The sequence below is a fragment of the Canis lupus genome, chromosome 27 (assembly GCF_003254725.2).
Source record: "Canis lupus dingo isolate Sandy chromosome 27, ASM325472v2, whole genome shotgun sequence".
NCBI lineage: Eukaryota > Metazoa > Chordata > Mammalia > Carnivora > Canidae > Canis > Canis lupus.
In genome coordinates, this window is record NC_064269.1 from 4,765,751 (window position 1) to 4,786,495 (window position 20,745).

Genomic DNA, 20,745 nt, shown 5'->3' on the forward strand with positions numbered 1-20,745 from the left:
GGACTTATTTCGCTTAGCATAATACCTTCTAGTTCCATCCGCGTCATTGCAAACGGCAAGATTTCATTTTTTAAAAAAGATTTTATTTATTTATTCATGAGAGACACACAGAGAGAGGCAGAGACACAGGCAGAGGGAGAAGCAGGCTCCATGCAGGGAGCCCGATGTCAGACTCCATCCCAGGACTCCAGGATCACGCCCTGAGCCAAAGGCAGACACTCAATCGCTAAGCCACCCAGGCATTCCAAGATTTCATTTTCTTTTCTTTCTTTTGTTCTTTTTTTTTAATATTTTATTTATTGATTCATGAGAGACACACAGAGAGAGAGAGAGAGAGGTAGAGACACAGGTGGAGGAAGAAGCAGGCTCCACTCAGGGAGCCCAATGCAGGACTCCATTCTGGGACCCCGGGCAGATTCCCACTGCTGAGCCACCCAGGCATCCCAAGAATTCATTTTCTGATGACTGAATAATATTCCATTGTGTGTATATATATACCACATCTTCTTATCCACTCAACTGCTGGTGAACATCTGGGCTCTTTCCATAGTTTGGCTATTGTGGATATCGCTGCTACGAACATTGGGGTGCAGGTGCCCTCTGGAAGACACACATTTGATACCCTAACCTATAGACATTATGTCAATATGTAGATGGATAATATAGATGTAGATATGGCTATAGAGAACTAAAACTAATATTTCCCAAACAATATTTCCTAACTGTGAGGCTTTAAACTCCTATTTCACTAAAAAAAGCAATTTAGGTCACAACTATTAAATTGACTTCATCACCCACTAATGGGTTGCTACTCACAGTTTGAAAAATACTGCTTTTGATTCTATCTCAAAAATCACCTTCTTATTGGGGAAGGCTTCCTGTAGCCCCAATAACATGCACTCTTAGGACCACCCACCCAATGGTGTGCCTTGCCCGTTCATATCACTCAGAGGCTTGCAATGATCTGCTCAGTGTCTAGCTCCTCCCCTGGACTGTGAACTCCCAGAAGCAGGGCCTTATCTGGGTGAACTCACTGTTGCACCCCCAGTGCTTAGCATAAGGCCTGACATATTATAGGTGCTTGATAAATGCTCATCAAGTGAATAAATGAGCAAAACCATCAGCTCTTATCCCTCCAAGCTCCCCTGCACCCTTCCCCGGGGGTTGCAGCCTCATGGCATTCTTCAGGGACCTGATTTAGGAGTGAACTCAGAGCCTGAGGGCGCCTGGGTGGCTCATTGATTGAGTGTTTGCCTTTGGCTCAGGTCGTGATGCTAGGGTCCTGGGATTGAGTCCTGCATCGGGGTTCCTGCAGGAAGCCTGCTTCTCCCTCTCTGCCTATGTCTCTTCCTCTCTCTGTATCTCTCATGAGTAAATAAATAAAACATTAAAAAAAAAAAAGAACTCAGAGCTTGGGTGGAAAGAGGGAGTGTGCATTTGCACCCTGGTGGGATGAGGAAGGGTCAGGAACAAGTCTGTCCTCATTTGAAAAGGATCAGGTGTGAGTAAGGGGCTGGGGGCAGGAAGGCCTTCTAATAACCCTGCCTTGTGGAGTGGTGAGTTCCCAGTTGCTTGGGAGAGTCCCCCCCCCCAAAAAAAATAAAGCTGAGCAAACACGGAGGAAGCTGGGGCAGCAGGAGTTTCTGTATGAGAAGGAGGGTCGGACCAAGGCCTAAAAGGGCCCAACACAGCTGGCTGTGCAGCGTGGAGAGTCCAGGCTAACGAAGCCTCCTTACGGGGCAGGCAGCTGGGAGCCCTTATGGGTGAGACCCATGGGGGAGACCAGGAGATCAGCCAGGAGGGGTAGGCTGCAGGAGGCCACATTGCTCCTTCCTTGACTGAACTTCTAGCCCCCGGCTTCCTCCCCTACGACGTCTGGGGGAGGCGGTGGCCGGAGGCCCCAGAGAGCCAAGGGTGCCTTGGTTTCCACCCACCCTGGGGGACTCCTCCCACAGGGCTGGAGGGCAGAGTGGGAAAGTATTTGCCAGCTGGCCAGGAGAGCCGGTGTCCCTGCCCTGCAGGGAGAGAGGGGGGCTGTAAATGCCAGGGCACACCGGGGTCATTACCAGAGAAGAGGTGGTAACAAGCTGGAAGGGTTACAGGCAGCGCCCCACAACCTTGCTTGCAAAGGTCACCCAAACCTGTTTAACTCCCCACTCAGAGCAGCTGCAGCCAAACCACCCTGCTCCCCAGCACCTGCCTCCAGTGAGGGCTCCGAGGGCGCCCGTGACTGGGTAACTTGCAGGCCCCGTTCAGACCCTGTGCGGGGTCCCTCTCCTCCCCACCGTGCCATCGCGCCAACCTTCCCCCCACCCTGGCGCCATACCCCCCCTTGTCCCTCCCCGGCCTCGGCCTCTGTCAGCCTCACACCTCCCCTCGAGACCTGCTCTGCTCGTCCACCGTGTGAGTGCCAGGCTCACACTCCTCTCAGCCGGTCACCTCAGCTATGTGGTAAAGTGGGTGCCAACCCCATTTCAAGGATCGGGGTAAGGGAGGCCCAAGGACATTAGGCTGGCTACCACCTCCTCTGCCCCCTGCCCCAGAGCCCCCTGCTCACCTCCAGGACGGCACAGATCATGCTGTCCTGGCCCAGTTGCTGAGCTCTGAGGACAGGAACTGTATCGGATTCACCTTCGTAGTCTCAACGCTTAGCCTGTGATTGGCATGCTCGAGTGGACCCTCAAAAGAATGTGTGTGGAATGAACTGCTTCCCCAAGGTCAAAGTAGCTAGGAAGTAGCCAAGTCATAATTCAAACTGATGTCTTCCTGAATCCCGACCCAGCCCCACACCCTTCACCCTCCTCCAGGAAGCCTTACTTAGTCAAGGCAGCCTCCTGTACCTCACTCCCAGAATCCTGGGCTTTTGTGTGTTCCTCTCCCCCTGCCCCCTACAGTCCCTAAAGGCAGGGTCCTGGGGCAGCATCCCAGCCTGGCTCTGATCCCCCCAGTTCTGCCCCCAGAATCTAAGAGGAGCTCAGTGAATGTGGGACTCCCCGCCTGGACAGGTAGGGGGGGTGCCCGGGAGAGAAGACCTTAGCCCAAACGACTATGTCTTCCTGCCCGTGGCCTCAGCCACCGCCTTGTGACCCCTGTTCATCCAACCACATTTCCGCCTGGTACCGGGCCTGCCAGCTTCTCACGAGAGCCAGCCCAGGCCTTGGTATTCTCCGGGGCTGGGTCCAGGTGGGGCACCTAATCCTCTGCTCATTTTGCTGCAATTCAATATTACCCTCCGATTTTCACGCTCTGCTGCCATCCTTCCCTCCTCCCTCCGGCCTCTGCTGGGGGAAGGGAGAACTGAGGACTCCCTACAGCACCTCTGAGGGCCCCAGGGGAGTCTCCACCCCCCAACCCCCTACCCCCGGCTGACCACACCCCAAGCTGAGCCTTGGCCTTGGGAGGGAGGGACTGCTGTCCTCACCAGGGGAGCAAGGCCTGGAGGTCCAGCAGCCTGGGGGAGGGGGGGATCCCGGTTCCACCTCTTAGGCTTCCTGGCTACCGATCCAGAGCCACACAGGCCCTCCTAGTGCGTCCAGGTAAACAGATGTAAAAGTGCCTGCACGTGGTGAGTGCTCACTTCCCCGGGGGGGCGGAGGGCCCATGGCTCTGGGAAGTCCTTTCCTTACCTAACTACCCACCTTCTGGCTGCAATGTTGGTCCATTCTCTCTGGTTCTAGCTGACGAATGTCCATTTTCTTGGGATTTTAGAGCACTTGAAACAGTTCATTGTGCTTCTTTATTCATGCGGCAAATAGTTACTGAGCATCAGCTGTGTGCCAACCACTGTTTTAGGGTTGAGATACGTCAAGGAACAAAACTGACAAAGATCCCTGGCAGGGCCAGCTCCACGGGCCAGTTTCTCCATCCGAGGGGCAGTTTATCAGATGGCCCCTCTCAGCCTGTTCTCCTCCGCTTTACACATCCCGAATGACAGGAGATGAGAAGAAACCGAAAATATCCAAAAATAACCGTGTTTACTCTCCGATGTCACCTTGGCCCCGGTCTGACTGCCACAGCTCAAACTTAAGTCACGTCAAATGGGTGCAATGAGCAGGGTGTGCTGTTCCTCCGAAAGGTAAACAGTCATCTCGTGACCCCGCAGCTCCACTCCTTAGGTGTGTAGCCAAAAGAGACGAAATCAGGTCTTCAAACAAGAACTTGTGCGCACATGTCCATAGTAACTCCATTCACAGTAGCCCAAAGGTGGGAACAGCCCAGATGTCCAGATGAGTGGATAAACAAAATGCAGTCTGTTTACACAATGGAATACGATTCAGCCATAAAAAGGAAAAAAGTACCAATACATGCTCCAATGTGGATGAAACTTTTAGATTATTGCCGAGGGAGAGAAGCCAGACACAAAAGCTGGGCCTAGAAAGAGGTCTCTGGGGTCAGGGGTGGAAACACTGGCTGTTTGGGGAATCACTGGCTGTTTGGAGACACAAAAGGCCACAGACTGGTGAGTCCACTGATAAGAAATGTCCAGAATAGGCAAATCCACAGAGACACACAGCAGATGAGTGGTTGCCAGGGGCCCCAGGGTGGCGGGGATGGGGGGGAAGAGGGGGCAGGGGAGTGGCTGCTTAATGAGTGTAGGGTTTCCTTCTGGGGTTAATGAAATATTCTGAAACTGGATAGTCGTGGCGGTTACACAACACTGTGAATTTACTCAACACTCCTGAGTTGCACATTTTGAGGTGGATGAAATGGTGAAATTTGTGTTATGCTGTTTTACAGCTGAAAAACAAAAGCACGTGCTGTGTGGGACTTCTGGCCAGTGTGTTGCCTCTACTTCCCCCCAGGGCCTTTGCACATGCTGCTCCCACCACCTGGGATGTTCATCCCTCCTGTCTTCTTTTAGTCTGTCCTTTAGGTCTCAGTGTAACCGTGATTTCTTCAGAAAGCCTCAAGCCTCCTCTTACATGCTTGGCCACCATGGGCCATCCTGGTGGAGCACTTGTCTTGGTCATAATTATGACATTTATATGATGAATGTCTCCCCCCACTATGCTGTAAGCTTCTGGCCTGTGTATTTTTAGCTCCCTGATGTGTCCCTAGGGCTTAGCTCAGTGCCTGGTGCCTTGTAGATCCTCAATAAATGTTTATGGAGGGCATAAATTAATAAACATCCCTAAGGGGATTTTGATCGAGTCACTTCCCCCAGCAGCCCCATCTCACATGGTTTCTCCACGACTGCCACTGCAGTAATCGAGCCATCATAGCCACCTTCATAGCCTTCATGGCCACCACAACTCATCCGATTGCCACTGAGAGTCAGGATGAGGCCAGCAGAACCCAGATATGGCAACGAGGAGGAGCAGCCGAACTCCTGGGCAGCTTAGGAAGTAAGACAGGGTTGGTCAACAAGGGTGGAGTTCAGGTCGATCACTGGTGTTAGGACGAGGGAAGTCAGGTGGCACGTGGGGCATCTGTCGGAGTTGGACTCGTGAACACAAGTCAGTCGGTGCTGCCCAGGAGGGGCTTTCCAAGAAACTCTTGTTGAACGAATGTGTGAAAGAATAAACCAGGAACTTGCAGGGTAAGTGCTGGGTACCCACCAGAGCATGATGATGGGTTCTGGGCACATTAGAGGGGAGCCTCCGGGGGCCTTGGTGAGATGGTGGGGTCGAGAGTGGGAAGAAGACAGAGTGACAAGACACCCTGCACAGAGTACTTGAGCCCTGCTGCCCCTTACCAAGACGGGGAGCCCCGGAGGAGGAGCAGGTTGGGAGACCAGCGATGAGATGGGTTCTGATGTTGAGGTGCTTCTGGGACGGCTTGAAGAGGTGACAGGCCGGGAGCTCCACCTGCCTGCTGCTGTCCAGCTGGATGAGGCGGCCCAAGGCATGAAGCCAGGAAGGCAGCTCATCGGCCCAGCAGGTGCCAGGTGGGCACAATGGGCAGCTGGGCAGGGGAGGCTGAGCCCAGAGGGTCCTGGAGGGAGGGGAGGAGGTGGAGGGGGGGCAAGGTGGAGGTCCAGGGGAGCAGGGCTCCAGGACAGGAGGCAGGGGCGAGGGAGTGAGAATCAGAAGCACAGAGGGACGTGTTCCATCGAAGCTTTGAGAAGTGCAGGCATTTTAGGAGAGGCAAGCTCCAGGCTGTGGCTGTGGGAGGCACTGACCGAGGTGGACGTAGGGAGGCCTTTGGGTTTGAGAAGGTCAATGAACAGAACGGAGGTGGACTGTCCCCACACAGGAGGAGAACCGGGCTTCCAGCAGGTGGAGGGGAGGTTTAAGGACAAAGCTGAGGAACTGGGAAGACTGGGGAGGGAGAGAGGAAGAGAAGCAGGGGCAGGAAAAGGCAGGGAAAAGCTGGGTGACACGGATGGTGAAGGCTGGACACGAACCTCCAGAACAACCCCCTCTGAAGGCACCTGCTGCCTGGCGGAGGTGGGCCTAGCCACAGCTGGAGTTGTGTTTCTGAGGAACCCAGCCCCTCTTCTCTGGCCCCACAGACACTCTTCACTCAGGCCTTCAGCCTCTTTTGTTCTGATTCCCCAAACAGCCAGTGTTTCCACGCCTGACCCCAGAGACCTCTTTCCAGGCCCAGCTATTCCCCAGAGTGACCCTGGCCCTGCAGTCTCCCTCCGATCCCTTCCCTGCCCGCACCCCCTCCTCCCACAGGATAAACTCCACCCTTTAGTCCCCCCAGAATGCTCTCACAGCACACAGGCTGAGCTTGGGACTACTCGCACTTCCCTGAACCGGCTCTGTTCTCGCCTCCAGGCCGTGCACAGCAGCTTCCTCCTGAAAGGCCTCCTCCACTCTCCTGGCTGGATCCTCTTCTTTCCCCAAGAAGCCTTTTCTAATGATCTGACATGGCCCCTCCTAGGTGTTCCTAGAGCATTCCAGGCTTTCCTTATCACAAGCTGTCACACCACTGTGATGTCTGCTCTCGCCTGCCTTCCCCACCATGGATGGGTCCTGGGTCTCTAACCCCGGACCTAGGGTCTTGTCCAGTGTAGAAGCTCCATAAAAATAAAAATGCCTTGAATGAATATACTAGCTGGTTGAATTGGGCTGGACTGAGCTACTGGTGGCCTAATGAGTTCAAAGGAATAGTTAGGGGACGCCTGGGTGGCTCAGCGGTTGAGCGTCTACCTTCAGCTCAGGTCATGATCCTGGGATCCGGGATCGAGTCCCGCATCGAGCCTGCTTCTCCCTCTGCCTGTGGCTGCTTCTCTCTGTGTCTCTCACGAATAAATAAATAAATCTTAAAAAAACAAAACAAAACAAAACCCAAAGGAGTAGTTAGTGTCTTGTTCCTTTTCCAATGGCCTTCCTGGACCAGTTGTTCTGGGGGAGAAAGACAAAGTGTCAGGGACGGATCAGAATTACCTGGAAGGCTTTTCACAATGCAACGGTCAACCTCCTTGGAGGTCATATTGTCTGAATTATGTATGGGTGAGAGTGGGGAGGGGTGGCACACACACACTGAGAAAGCTCCCTGGGCGATGCTGGCCTTCGCACCTCCCAGCCCTCCAGAAACGGCTTGTTCAAGGTTGAATTCTGGGCCATCTTCGAGGCAATAACAACCATCCCGAGGTTCAAACCAAGGTGAGCTGAATTCTGAAACTGCTGCCCTAGCCTCCAAGCCATGCTGCTCTCACCAGGACCACCACTGCCACTGCCCCCTAGAGCAGTTCTGGTTACTTCATTCCTGTAGGAGTGAGTCCTTGGGTGCCCCATGTACCCTCCTACTCAGAATACTGCATGGAGACTGTTGGAGCCAAATGACCCCCCACAATACCTGATCCCATATAGCTTTGCCCCCTCCTCCTTCCACATTACATCTTTGCCAAGAAGCTCTCTTGGATCAAGTGCTACCCCTCCCAAATCCCTGCCAGTCCCCAGCCCTGGACAGATTCTGATTTCTTGCGGGTGTGGTGCTATACCCCATCAGTAAGCACAATTCCTGTCCTCAAGCAGGCTTCATCTCATCCTTGGGTCATGAACAGAAATGAGGACAGGGCTGGCAAGTAGAGAGCTCTTAGGGCTGCACAAAACAGAGTGAGGTCCCAGAGCCCGAGCTCTGAGCAGCCAGGAGTGGAGGAGGAGTCAGTCTCTGAAGGAGGTGGCAAGTCTTGTTTCTGAAGAGAGCACTGGATTCTCTCCGCAGGGGACTGCCTGGACCTGCAGCGGGCAGTTATCACAATGCTCCACAGATTCAGGTTCCATCAGCACCTTCCAAAGAGTCCCTGGAGCAACGTGAGCCCTGGGCCCCTGAGGACTTGTCTAGCTGTGGACACAGAGTGGGGCATTGGGGGTTGAGGTCACCCTGAGAAGGTGACCTCCCCACGGGGAGGGAGAGCTTATGGGAGCTGGAAGGAAAGTTAGTGATTGCCTTTCATCATCAGTGGTTCCTGGGCGCAGGGCTGCACGACGGCTGGAATGGGGGTTCTCAGGCTATTCACTATAATTTATCAGGTGCACCAGGCTTTGAACATTTCCCTGACATGAAGCTGCCATCAAGTAACTCAGCCATAAAGAGCCTCTGCTTTTTTTCCCCGGAATTCCATCAAGCCGGGGTGGCACCGCTTGCTATCTGCTACAGATCTGAGTCTGCACCATACATCTTCCATTAACAAAAAATGAGGAAACAAATTAATCATTACTTACATGTGGTCCACTCAGTTAGAAACATTTTTCAAAGCATGACGTCCATGGCACAAGTGGGGGGAATAGATAACAGAAGGTGTCTTTGGTGGTGAGAAGGTAGGATACTATTATCCACTCCAACCCTGCAGAGGAGGTCCAGAGAGGAAGAGATTTTTCCAAGGTTGTGCAGCAGATAAATATCACATTTGAATCCAAGTTTCCAACTCCTAGACCAGAGCACTGTCCACCAGGCCGCTTGCCCTATCCATTCTCCCAGGGAGCACAGACACTACCCCCCAATACACATGATTGACTCTATTTTACATTTGTGGGTTCCTATTCCTTATTGAGATCAGTCTTACAAACACCCTCTTCAGAGTCTTTGACCAATCTATTTATCCAAGGATGGTGCCCATAGTCAATTATATTGTATTGCATATTTATTTATTTACTTTTTTAAAAAATATTTTATTTATTCATGAGAGACAGAGAGAGAGAGGCAGAGACACAGTCAGAGGGAGAAGTAGGCTCCCTGCAGGGAGCCCGATGTGGGACTTGATCCCCGGTCTCCAGGATTATGCCCTGGGCTAAAGGCAGCGCTAAACTGCTGAGCCACCCAGGCTGCCCTATTTATTTACTTTTTTTAAAAAAGACTATTTACTTATTATTTTTTTAAGATTTTTTTTTTTTAATTTATGAGAGAGAGAGAGAGAAGAGGGAAAGAGACAAGCAGACTCCATGCTGAGCATGGTGTTTGACTCAGGGCTCAGTCCCAAGACCCTGAGATCATGACCTGAGCCAAAACCAAGAGTGGAGCTTAACCGACTGAGCCACCCAGGTACCCCAGATTTATTTACTTATTTGAGAGAGAGAGAGAGAGAGAGGGAGAGAGAGAGAGAGAGAAAGCAGGGAGAAGGGCAGAGGGAGAAAGAGAATCCCAAGCAGACTCCCTGCTGAGTAAGAAGGGGTGGGATCTCACAACCATGAGATCATGACTGGAGCAAAAACCAAGATGCTCAACCAACTGAGCCACCAAGATGCCCCTATTGTATTGCATATTTAAATGTTGCTAAAATAGTAAGTCTTAAAAGTTCTCACCACACGGTTTGGTGATGTTTGGCAACCAGACTTATTGCGGTGATCATTTCACAGTGTATACAAATATCGAAGGGTTATGTTGTACACCTAAAGCTAATATAATGCTATATGTCAATTATACCTCAATAAAAGAAAAAAAGTGCCAAGAAAGTCCCTACTATGGATGAACCTTGAGAAAATTATGCTCAGTAAAATAAGTCAGAGAAAGAAACCGTACGATTTCACTTATCTGTGGAATCTAAAAACAAATGAATAAACAAACAAAACTCATAGATACAGAGAATGGATTGGTTGTTGCCGAGGTGGGTTGAGGGGTTCAGGTGAAATGGGTCAAGGGGATCAAGAGGTGCCAACTATTGGTTGTAAAATAAATAAGCCATGGGGGACAACATGGTAACTATAGTCAATAGTATTGTATTGTGGGGATCCCTGGGTGGCCTGCCTTCGGCCCGCGGCATGATCCTGGAGTCCCAGGATCGAGTCCCACGTCGGGCTCCTGGTATGGAGCCCGCTTCTCCCTCTGCCTGTGTCTCTGCCTCTCTCTATATATATCTCTCATGAATAAATAAATAAAATCTTTTTAAAAAATAGTATTGTATTGTGTATTTGAAAGGTGCTAAGTGATTAAATCTTAAAAGTTCCCATTACAAGACAAGAAAAATTGCAAGTTGGTATGGTAACAGATGGCAATTAGACTTGTGATCATTTTGCAATGTATAAATATATCAAATCGTTATGTTGTACACCTGGAACTAATATAATGTTATAGGTCAATTATACCTCAATTGAAAAAAAAGAGTAAGTGCCAAGAGAGTTCATACTATATGATTCCATCCATATAAAGTATAAAATCAGACAAAATTGATCTATCCTGTCACAAGCCGGGACAGTGGTTATCCTTGGGACAGGTGATGCCGAGGAAGGAATGAGAGTTCTGTGGTGCTGGTCACGTTCTGCATCTTGATCTAGGTTCTGGTTACACAGGTGTGTTCAGTTGGTGAAAACGCATCAGGCTGTATACTGATGACGTGTGCATCTTAATGTATGCTTGCAATACGCCAATTAAAAACCCTAAAAGGGGGCAGCCGGGTGGCTCAGCAGTTTAGCGCCGCCTTCAGCCCAGGGTGTGATCCTGGAGACCCAGGATCGAGTCCCACGTTGGGCTCCCTGTGTGGAGCCTGCTTCTCCCTCTCCCTCTGCCTGTGTCTCTGTCTGTCTGTCTCTCTCATAAATAAATAAAATCTTTAAAAAAACATAACAACCCTTAAGGGTATATGATCAATAAATACTTGTCATCGATCAATGGAAGAAAGCACTTTGGGACTGTTTCTAACCAATGCTTTAAATATTGGACAAAGCTACAGCCCCACCCCCCATCGTTGGTCCACAGTGTTATGGAGGCCTCCCTGCCCCCACAGCTTGGCCAGTCAGCCAAAGAGCCCAGCAGAGGCAGATGGAAAAGTCCAAGTCTTACAACATCCAAGCTTCATCAGGACTGGTAACCTCTGGCCCAGCCCCCACCGGGCCTCCTGCGACAGTACCAAAGTCTGTGGTGAGTAAGGACCCTAAGGAGAATGTCCAGCTGGGGACAGAGAGAGGGCCTGCGTTGATGGGAAGGAAGGCAGGGGATGGCAGACATGAAAGCCCTCCTGAGGAAAGGCTAGCTGGAATCCAGAGCCCGGTGAGAATTTGAGCTGTATGCTGACTCAGGTGGGCATATGACATCTTTCAGATAGTTTCTGACTTGCCCAGTTCTTGGGAGAAGGATGCATTTGACCTCAAGAGCGTGTATGGGCACCTGTGTGTGCCTGTGAACATGCCTTTGCTCTCGCCGTTCCAACTGCCTGGAACACCTTGCCCACCCTGCCTGAAATCCTCCAGCCCTCGTCTCTACCTGACAATATCCTAGGCAGGCTTCCAAGCTCAGTTCAAAGGCCTGATGTGGTCTGACACCTCCCTGCCTCCCAGCCAGAGTTACTCCCAGCCTCCTGCTCTGCGCCCTTGGTGTGAGACACCACTCGGCCCCCTGACTCAGAAGACTGGTGTGTGTACTGGCTCCACTCCTGCACCGTGTGCTCCCCGAGGGCAGGGACTCTAACCCCAGAACCCCAGCTCTCCAAAGGACCACTGAAAGGACAAATGCATGCATCTAGCTCTGGGAACATGTATTAGGATTGATTAGGGCTAATCCTTCTAAACAAAGAAAATCATTAGCAGATTAATTAAGAGCCCTGTTTGGAGTGCTAATTCAAAGGCTAATAATCTTTTAGGTTTAAGCAAGTTCTGATGCTTTGATAAGGCCTGTCATTGTTACAGTATTGATTGAAGCCAGGCCCTGGCTGTGGAATGCCTGAGTATGCAATTCACACCTAATTCCTCCAGTAATTTGGGCACATTTTTCTCTTATTGACAAGCATTATAATGACTATAATAAACTATGGAAACCTCAGGTGAAACAACACATGACTACACTTCTCAATAGAGGTGTAACCGTGAATTTAATGAATGCATTTCCTAAGTCCTTCTTTGTAAAGGATGTTTGTCCAGGTTCTGATCAGAATATGAACTATATGAGTGACTCAATAGCGTTCATTTATTTGTCCACTCATTCATTTATGCACACAGCATATACTCAACCCCACTGTAGTTTTAGGCTCCATGCCAGGGCCATGGGAAACACTTTCAAGTAAATTAGACACCATCCTTGCCTTCAATGAGCTTGTCTTTCAGTGAAATTGGTGATCCTAACAACCTCATGAGGGTACAAGATGCTACAAGAGAAGTACTCTAAAAAATGAAACGTCCAGAGGAGGGTAGATCCTGAATGGAGAGTCTGGGAAAAGTTCCCTCAGGGTGACTTTTGGGTTGGAATGAGTGAAATATGCAGGATTTTTTTAAAATAATTTTTTTCTTTCTACAAAAGAAATTCAAGCTTTGGCATGGCCAAAACAATCTTGAAAAAGAAGAACTAAGTTGGAGGAGTCACACTTCCTGATTTGAACTTACTACAAAGCTGCGGTGGCACTCTATATCAACTATAGAGACTGTGCTGCTGGCGTAAGGATAGATATAACAAAGGGCGCCTGGATGGCTCAGTCCGTTAAGCATCTGCCTTCGGCTCCGGTCATGATCTCAGGGTCCTGGGATGGAGCCCCATGTTGGGTTTCCTGCTCAGTGGGGAGTCTGCTTCTCTCCCACTACTCTATCAAATAAATAAATAAAATCTTTAAAAGAAAAAAGGATGGATAGAGCAGATCAATAGGATGGACTTGACAGTCCAGAAATAAACCCATATATTTATGGGTAAGTGATTTTCAGCAAAGGTGTCAGGAGATCAGTGAGGAAATAATAATTTTTTTAACAAAGATGCTGGGACAACTGGATATCTAACATGCAAAAGAATGAATTTAGACTCCTTGACTAAAATTAAGGAGACAAAACGATCAAAAATTAAGTCAAAATGAACCAAGACTTAATGTACGAGACTATAAGTCTGTCAGAAGAAAACATACCGTTAGTCTCTTTGACCTTGGAGTAGTTGGTTTCTTAGACATGACACAATCAGGGGCACCTGGGTGGCTCAGTGGTTGAGCGTATGCCTTCTGCTTAGGTCGTGAAATCGGGGTCCTGGGATTGAGTCCCACATCGGGGTCCCCACAGGGAGCCTGCTTCTCCCTCTGCCTGTGTCTCTGCCTCTCTGTGTCTCTCATGAATAAATAAAATCTTTAAGGAAAAAAAAGCACAATCAAGGGGTGCCTGGGTAGCTCAGTCAGTTGGGCATCTGCCTTTGACTGGAATCATGGTCTTGGGGTCGTGGAATCCAACCCCACATCTGGCTCACTGCTCGGTGGGGAGTCTGCTTCTCCCTCTCCCACTCCCCCTGCTTGTGCCCTCACTCTCTCTGTCAAATAAAGAAAATATTTTTTATTTTTATTTTATTTTTTTAATTTATTTTATTTTTATTTTAATTTTTTTATTCATTTATGATAGTCACAGAGAGAGAGCGAGAGAGAGAGAGAGAGAGAGAGAGAGAGGCAGAGAGAGAAGCAGGCTCCATGCACCGGGAGCCTGATGTGGGATTCGATCCCGGATCTCCAGGATCGCGCCCTGGGCCAAAGGCAGGCGCCAAACCGCTGCGCCACCCAGGGATCCCAGAAAATATTTTTTAAAGGGTAAATTTTATATTATGTGAATTGTATGTCAATAAAAAAAGTTAGTGTTGGTTCATAACCCTCCTGGGTGCTTCCTGGGTGAAATCTGAAATTGACATGGGACTTGATCCCAGGACCCCAGAATCACGACCTGAGCCTAAGGTAGATGCTCAACCACTGAGCTACCTGGGCATCCCAGGAGGTGATAGTTTTAATAAGTAAAGGGAACTTACATACAAGGCTTGTTTGGGGTTGGAGGCAAGACAAATGGATCCCTACACCTGCCCACCAAACCTTAAATGTGTATAGAGGCCTTAACTGGATTCAGTCACGTGTATCATGTGGGTGTTTTCAACACCACATCACAATCTCAAGGCTATGTTCTTGGAGCTGCTTCTGGAAGTGGGAAAGGTAAGCAGAACCGTATTCCAAGGACAGGGGAAGGGGTAAGGAGCTTCTGATGCCCTGGGTCCAGATCATGGGTCAACTGGTGGTCACATCTTTTTTTTTTTTTTAAAGATTTTATTTATTTATTTATTCATGAAAGACTGAGAGACAGAGAGAGAGAGAGCCAGAGACACAGGCAGAGGGAGAAGCAGGCTCCATGCACCGGGAGCCTCATGTGGGATTCGATCCCGGGTCTCCAGGATCGCGCCCCGGGCCAAAGGCAGGCGCTAAACCGCTGCGCCACCCAGGGATCCCTGGTCACATCTTTTTAATGACCTTCGCCAACATGCTTATCGTAGTAAGTTTGGAAACAATTATTTTTAATAATAAGAAAAAGCACCTCCCACATTCTCAGCTGGATGGTGTCACAGGCTAGGAGACAGACACATCAGCAAAGGAGGCGGGAAAAGATGAGGTGAGTATAGCCAGTGTCAGGGATTATGGGCACAGACCTTTGGCGGACCTGTTTGCCAGCATAGACCACGTGCAGGACAAGAAGAGCCATGAAGAGTTCTGGAGACACCAAGCTGGCCCCGGTTAGGAGGTCCTGCAAGAATCTGGGCAAGAGAGAGGCCCGCATAATGTCACCATCCCGTTGAATACTGAAAATATGTTCTTACTGTAAACCAGCAAGTGTTCATAATGTGTATGCACAGTAAACAATGAACGGGGTTGGCAGCATTATTTACAATAGAGGGAAAATGGAAACCACACCAGTGTCAACAATAGGATCTCTGCAGTTGGAGAGAATGTCACATGGAAAGATGTTCAAAATACATTAAAAGAGAAAAGCATTCACAATAAGAACATCATTTTTAAAAAAAAAAGTCATTTATAATCTCCATCTTTATGTACGAGTGGACATAGATAAGTTAAGATGTTACTGATAGTTCTCTGCTTGGTGGAGTCAGCTTGACTTCCTTTGTCTTGTATTTTCTGTTTAAAAATTATTTTTCTGGGCAACCCTGTCAGGACCCCCTCACTTCTGAGAGCTTTCTCTTTCTCTTTACTTAATACACTTCTGTCCCTTTACTCACTCGCCTGTGTCCGCAAGATTCATTCATTTTTCGACTCCGTGAGACAAGAGCCAATCTCTCCCATATCAGAGGGGAAAATAACCCTGGTTTGACAATAGCAAGGCCGTGGGTGTCCTGTGGGTCTTCTTCAGTGTATGAAAATCTTTTTGGAACTTCCCTTCCTATTACTACCACCAACCCCAAAGTATATAATCAGTTGCTCCTCACAATTCTGGGACAACAGCTCTTTCTACCCATGGGTCTTATCCTCCTGCTTTAATAAAACCACCTTTTTGCACCAAAAAGTAAATTAATTAGTTGAAATAAAAATTATTTTTCTATGATGAGCAATATTAATTAAAAGATAAACATTAGTTAAAGTGGTAGGAAAAAAGTCCTATTTTGCCAATTGTCTGGTTATTCATGAGAGAGTCCAGTGAATCCAGGGGCAGCCGGAGGCAATATTGACAGGTCACCTAATAATTCAAAAGCAATTTGCTTTTTACTTTCAGCACAAAGGCAGAGCCAGGAGTTCAGAGGACCATGGCAAGGATGCGATTCTCAATATTTGGGAATCGAAGAAGAGAGGCAGGTCCATACTACCAGTGGGCAGAAAGTGTAACACTTTAGCATAAGAAAGAACTTTCATCCATCCATGCATTCATTTGTTCACTCATTCATTCACCTGTTTGGTGAGCACCGGCTATGTGTTAGGCCCGGGAGCTCAGGTCTAGAGTTCACTTGTACTGAGAAACGGTGCTTGCCCTTGCCAAGCTAGGAGTTGATTTATAATAAATCTATCAGCCCTATATTGAAATTGCCTCCCTAGTAAAGAGTTTGAGTGATTTCTCTGTGTCATGTGCCAAGTGCTTTATATAGATCATCCCATTTGCTCCTCTCGACATCCATACGAGGTAATTGCTAGTATTATTACTCCCTTTTATAGGTGATGCAACTGAGCTCCTGAGAAGTTAGCAGCTTATCCAGGTTTCTAGGTTTGGAAGTGGTGGGCCTTCCGCCTACTAACCTGCCTGACTCCAAAGTGCACGTAAGGGCAGCCTTCGTCACCAGCCACGAGCCATGTGACCATGTTTAGTGAGTCCCTGACCTGAGCCAGGCACTGCCTGGGTGCTTGGGACCTAGTGGTGACTAAGGCAGGGCCTGCCGTCAAGCAACACGAGAACTAGGTAGGATGCAGAGATGGATACCATCCTCATTCCACAAAAGAGAAAATGTTTGAGGGGTGCCTAAGTGCCTCAGTCGGTTGAGCCTCTGAGTCTTGATTTCCACTCAAGTCATGATCTCAGGCTCATAGGATGTGCTGGGCTCCATGCTCAGCATGGAGTCTGCTACTCCCTCTCCCTCCCGCCACTTGCGCTCTCTCTCAAATAAATAAATAATAAATAAAATCTTCATTTAAAATATGCCTGAGAACTACTAATCTATAGATCTAGATATTACTTTTAGAAATTTCCACCATATAAGGAATAGCAGCTTATGTAATGAAATAAAAAGGCTTGTAATTTTTTGTAACAGTGATAGTGTATCATGTGCCATCCCATTATTTTGTTTGTACGTGATACATAAAATTTGTGCCTTAGTTCTGAATCCAAGTATTGCTTTGAGAATTATATTGATAATTTCCAGCCTCAGCAGAGTGAAGTTTCTCCAAATTGAAGTTAATAAAAGACTAAGAACTATAATGACTCAGGGAAGGTTGTCTAATTTGGCATAACTGCCAACAGAATACAAATTATGTGAAAATCTCAATTATAACCATATAATTGGTGATCTTCCTATGACAAAGGCAAGAAAAATAAATTTTATTGAACAAACATGTCATCACTTGTGAATTCTGCGTAATTATGTATACATTTATTACTCAACTGAACACTGCCACCCATCAACAGCACTCCCAGACAAGCACAATAATAATTAAATTTAGTCTTTCAATGTTTTGTCAATTTTCAGCTCTATGATAACCATAGCTTTACATATTTAAAAATTCTTTGTCGTTGTGAAAATATATCGTCAAGGTAGGTTGATAGAACGTGTTTTATTTACACTTTGACACCTTGTCGTCTTGACTGACAATTTTTCAGTATTTAAGCACATGGTCTGGGAACCTCACCTGGGTCCTGCAAAAGTTGGAAGTGGGCCTGGTACCACACGCTGGGTTATCATTTTGCATAGAAGTGGGCAAGAGTTTCCAGAATGTTCAGATCCCCCCCATCACCCACTTTTCACTCAAGCTGGTAGTTCTGCTACCACAAAAAGAAGAAGGTGTGGAATCCACATCTCAGCTTGAATCCTGGTGTTCACTGCCTTTTCTGTGGCCCTGGAATTGCCCGAGCAGCGTGAAAAGTCATCATTCACTATCCCCCGTACCAAAGGAACCTCTTGGAGCATGTTCTGTGAAGCAAATATTTTATATATGCAGAGACCAAGACAGGGAGATCACCTAGGACATTTCTGCAGTCCCCCAGCACTCTCTTGTGGGCTGCAAGGATGAATCCAGAATGAGAATGAAGGGCAAGCATCTCCCTTGAGCATGATAGCCCTTGCATGGGGCTAGGTCTCCAGCTGTGACTGGCTAGGGGAGCTCCAGCCCTGAGGTTCTCTGTGGCTTGCCAGGTGTGGCTACCCAAGCTTGCCTGGACACAGTTTCTCAACATGGGTTGCCTGTCAGTCCAGGAAATCTGGGTCAGAAGGCCTAGCCCAGACCTTAGGTCTCTTTCTACACATCTCCACAGAGGCTGCTCAGAAAAAGAGCCAGGGGGTGGGGGGAGCCAGAGGTAGAGGATGTTGGTCGGGGGGCACCCAATGGGAAACCAGCTCAGGGTCTCGCACTGTAGGAGACGGCATGGCAGAGGTAGCCCTGTTCCCTTCACCTCATCTTCAGGGTGCAGCTTGATCTCCCTGCTATCTCTCACATTTCTGCCCCCCAGGCCTGAAGGAAGGAAGGACAAGAAGAGGCAGAAGAATGAGCCTGTCGACTTCTGCTGTCCCCTCTGCTCAGCACAGATCAGTTGAGTGTTACAAGGCAGAGAAAGCCATGACCTTGAGTCCTCCTCTTCCTCCTCCTCCTCCTCATCACAAGTTACCACTACTACTGGGTGCTACACAAGGTTCAAAAGGTGATACCATTTCCTACCCCTCAGGCATCTCCGGGCCAGGAAACCAGGAGGTCAGATATACCAGTCTCCACCCAGGATGAAACTCAAAAAGATTTGGGAGCTGATTGGACCAGGCAAAAGGACTCAGGGGGAAGGGTGGGGATAAGGGCAGAGTTGGGGTGTGAGGCAGATTGATTGTTCTGGGTCCCAGCCCAAAGAGGATGATGGAGTGATGGAGGCCCTGGGTGTGGCAGGGTGGAGTCTGGGGCTGAGGCTATGCCCTGTCGCTAATTCATGGGCACCTACTACATACCGGACCTTGTTCCATGCAAAAGTGGTCTCTTTCCTCATAACACTTATGTTGCTTTCAAATAAGATATGCATTTATTGTGCACCTACCGTATACCTGGCTTAGCGTTGGCCATCAGGGTCTCAAAGAGAAGTACAATCCTAAAGAACTTACAATAGAGTGTCAGAGTGACCTGTGCGGAGAGGTCAGTGCTAAGGACCAGAGTGATTGGAGTAAGTCACTGAATCTCCAAAGGACTTGAGTTTTCTCATTTATAAAATGAGGGGATTGGACCATTTATTTATTACATCCCCCTGCTTCCAAAAGATTTTGAGATAGCTTCCAACTAATTACACACTTGTAATAATTTTGTTAAACTAGAATTAGAAAATTGAAAAGCAAGTGAAGGAGAGAAACCAATTGAAGGGGAGAGGGGAAAAACAGAGCTCAAATGAGGTCAGACTGGATTAAGAAGTCAGATGTCAACCACCCTAGTTATGCTGTTGCTGTAATGGACCATAAAATATGACTCTGAGCTTCCCGGTTGCTGAGGCAAAGAGAAAAACAGGAAGGGTCATATAATTACCATTATCCGGTGAAATAAAACATATCAGGTTTTCAGGAGAGATAATTTTCTCCTAGTAGTAAATAATAAAGATAATTTGCTCTGTGGGTCCTTCCTTCTATAAGTAATGCAGATTACCAGGGTAGATAATCCCTTTAGGGGTGGTTTTTCCAGGACAAAAGCGATGCAGTAATTTTTATAGGGTCATTTCTTCTACCAAACATCAATGGATGCTGAACGTGTAACGTTAAACTGGAAATGGACCGAAGGCATCTTTGCATTTGGTCAGCTAAGCCAATGTGGTTCAATTGTAGGGTTTTCTGCCGATATGAACTGATACCGACGTAGAACTCCAAGTATGTACACAGAGGATTACAGAACAGGGCGTTTCCCCAAGCCCTCAGAGCTCGAGTATTGACACATGATGCCAAGCAGCGAGGTGCAAAAGTGATGGGTAAATTCTAGTCGGACTTCGTGTTTCTTCAATTATGAGTCGTATCAAGCATCCTTCACGATGTCTATTGGCTTTATTTAAGTAAATATATCAACATTTTTATTGATCTATTGATAGTTCTTTTTCTGTAAACTACTTGTCTATATTCTTTGACTATTTTTTTTTAAACTGGTTTTGGATGCTCATCTATAAAGTGGAGATAAGGGGCACTGGGTGGCTCAGTGGGTTGAGCATCTCTCTTCACTCAGGTCATGATCTCTTGGTCCTGAGATTGAGCTCCACATTGGCCCCCCTGCTCTGCAGGGATCTTGCTTCTCCATCTACTGCTCCCCCTACTTGTGCTCTGTCAAATAAATAAATAAAATAAAATAAAAATAAAGTGGAGATAATAGAGTGCCTGGGTGGCTCAGTCAGTTAAGCGTCTGCCTTCAGTGCAGGTCATGATCCCAGGGTACTGGGTACGAACCTTGCATTGAGCCCCACATGGGGCTCCTTGCTCAGCAGGGAGTCTGCTGCTCTCTCTCCATCTGCCCATCTCCCCGCTTGTGCTCTATCTCTTTCTCTCTCAAATAAATGAATCTATTTTTAAAAAAGTGGAGACAATAATATCACCTGTCTCATAGGGTTACTCACTGTGAGATTTAAATGAAGTTACTTCTTAAGGAAGTAACCTATGGGACACCTGGGTGGTGCAGTGGGTTGAGCATCCAACTCTTGGTTTCTGCTCAAGTCATGATCTCAGGGTGGTGGAGTTGAGCCTGGTGTCCTCGGGCTCCATGCTCAGTAGGTAGTCTGCTTCCCCCCCCCTTTGTCTCTCCCCTTGCACTCTCTAAAAAAAAAAAAGAAAGAAAGAAAAAATCTATGTACTAAAATGATAGTAAATTATAGTAAATGATCAAGTATTAGCTATTATGATGATTAGACTTCTTTTTGTTCATTCATAGGAGTTTCCTTATAAGTTACAGAAATATCACTTTGGCATATGCTTTCTTGGTTATTGGAAAAAAACATT

The 20,745-nt window shown here is 47.9% G+C and overlaps 1 long non-coding RNA gene across 1 annotated transcript; it reads left to right on the forward strand.

The window, feature by feature from the left end:
* The first annotated feature begins 4,599 nt into the window (after window positions 1-4,599).
* On the forward strand, window positions 4,600-7,190 carry LOC112678308 (uncharacterized). The gene is made up of 3 exons (XR_003147497.3): window positions 4,600-5,539; window positions 5,670-5,887; window positions 6,726-7,190. It is a non-coding gene; the product is annotated as an uncharacterized LOC112678308 (long non-coding RNA).
* Window positions 7,191-20,745: the final 13,555 nt, after the last annotated feature.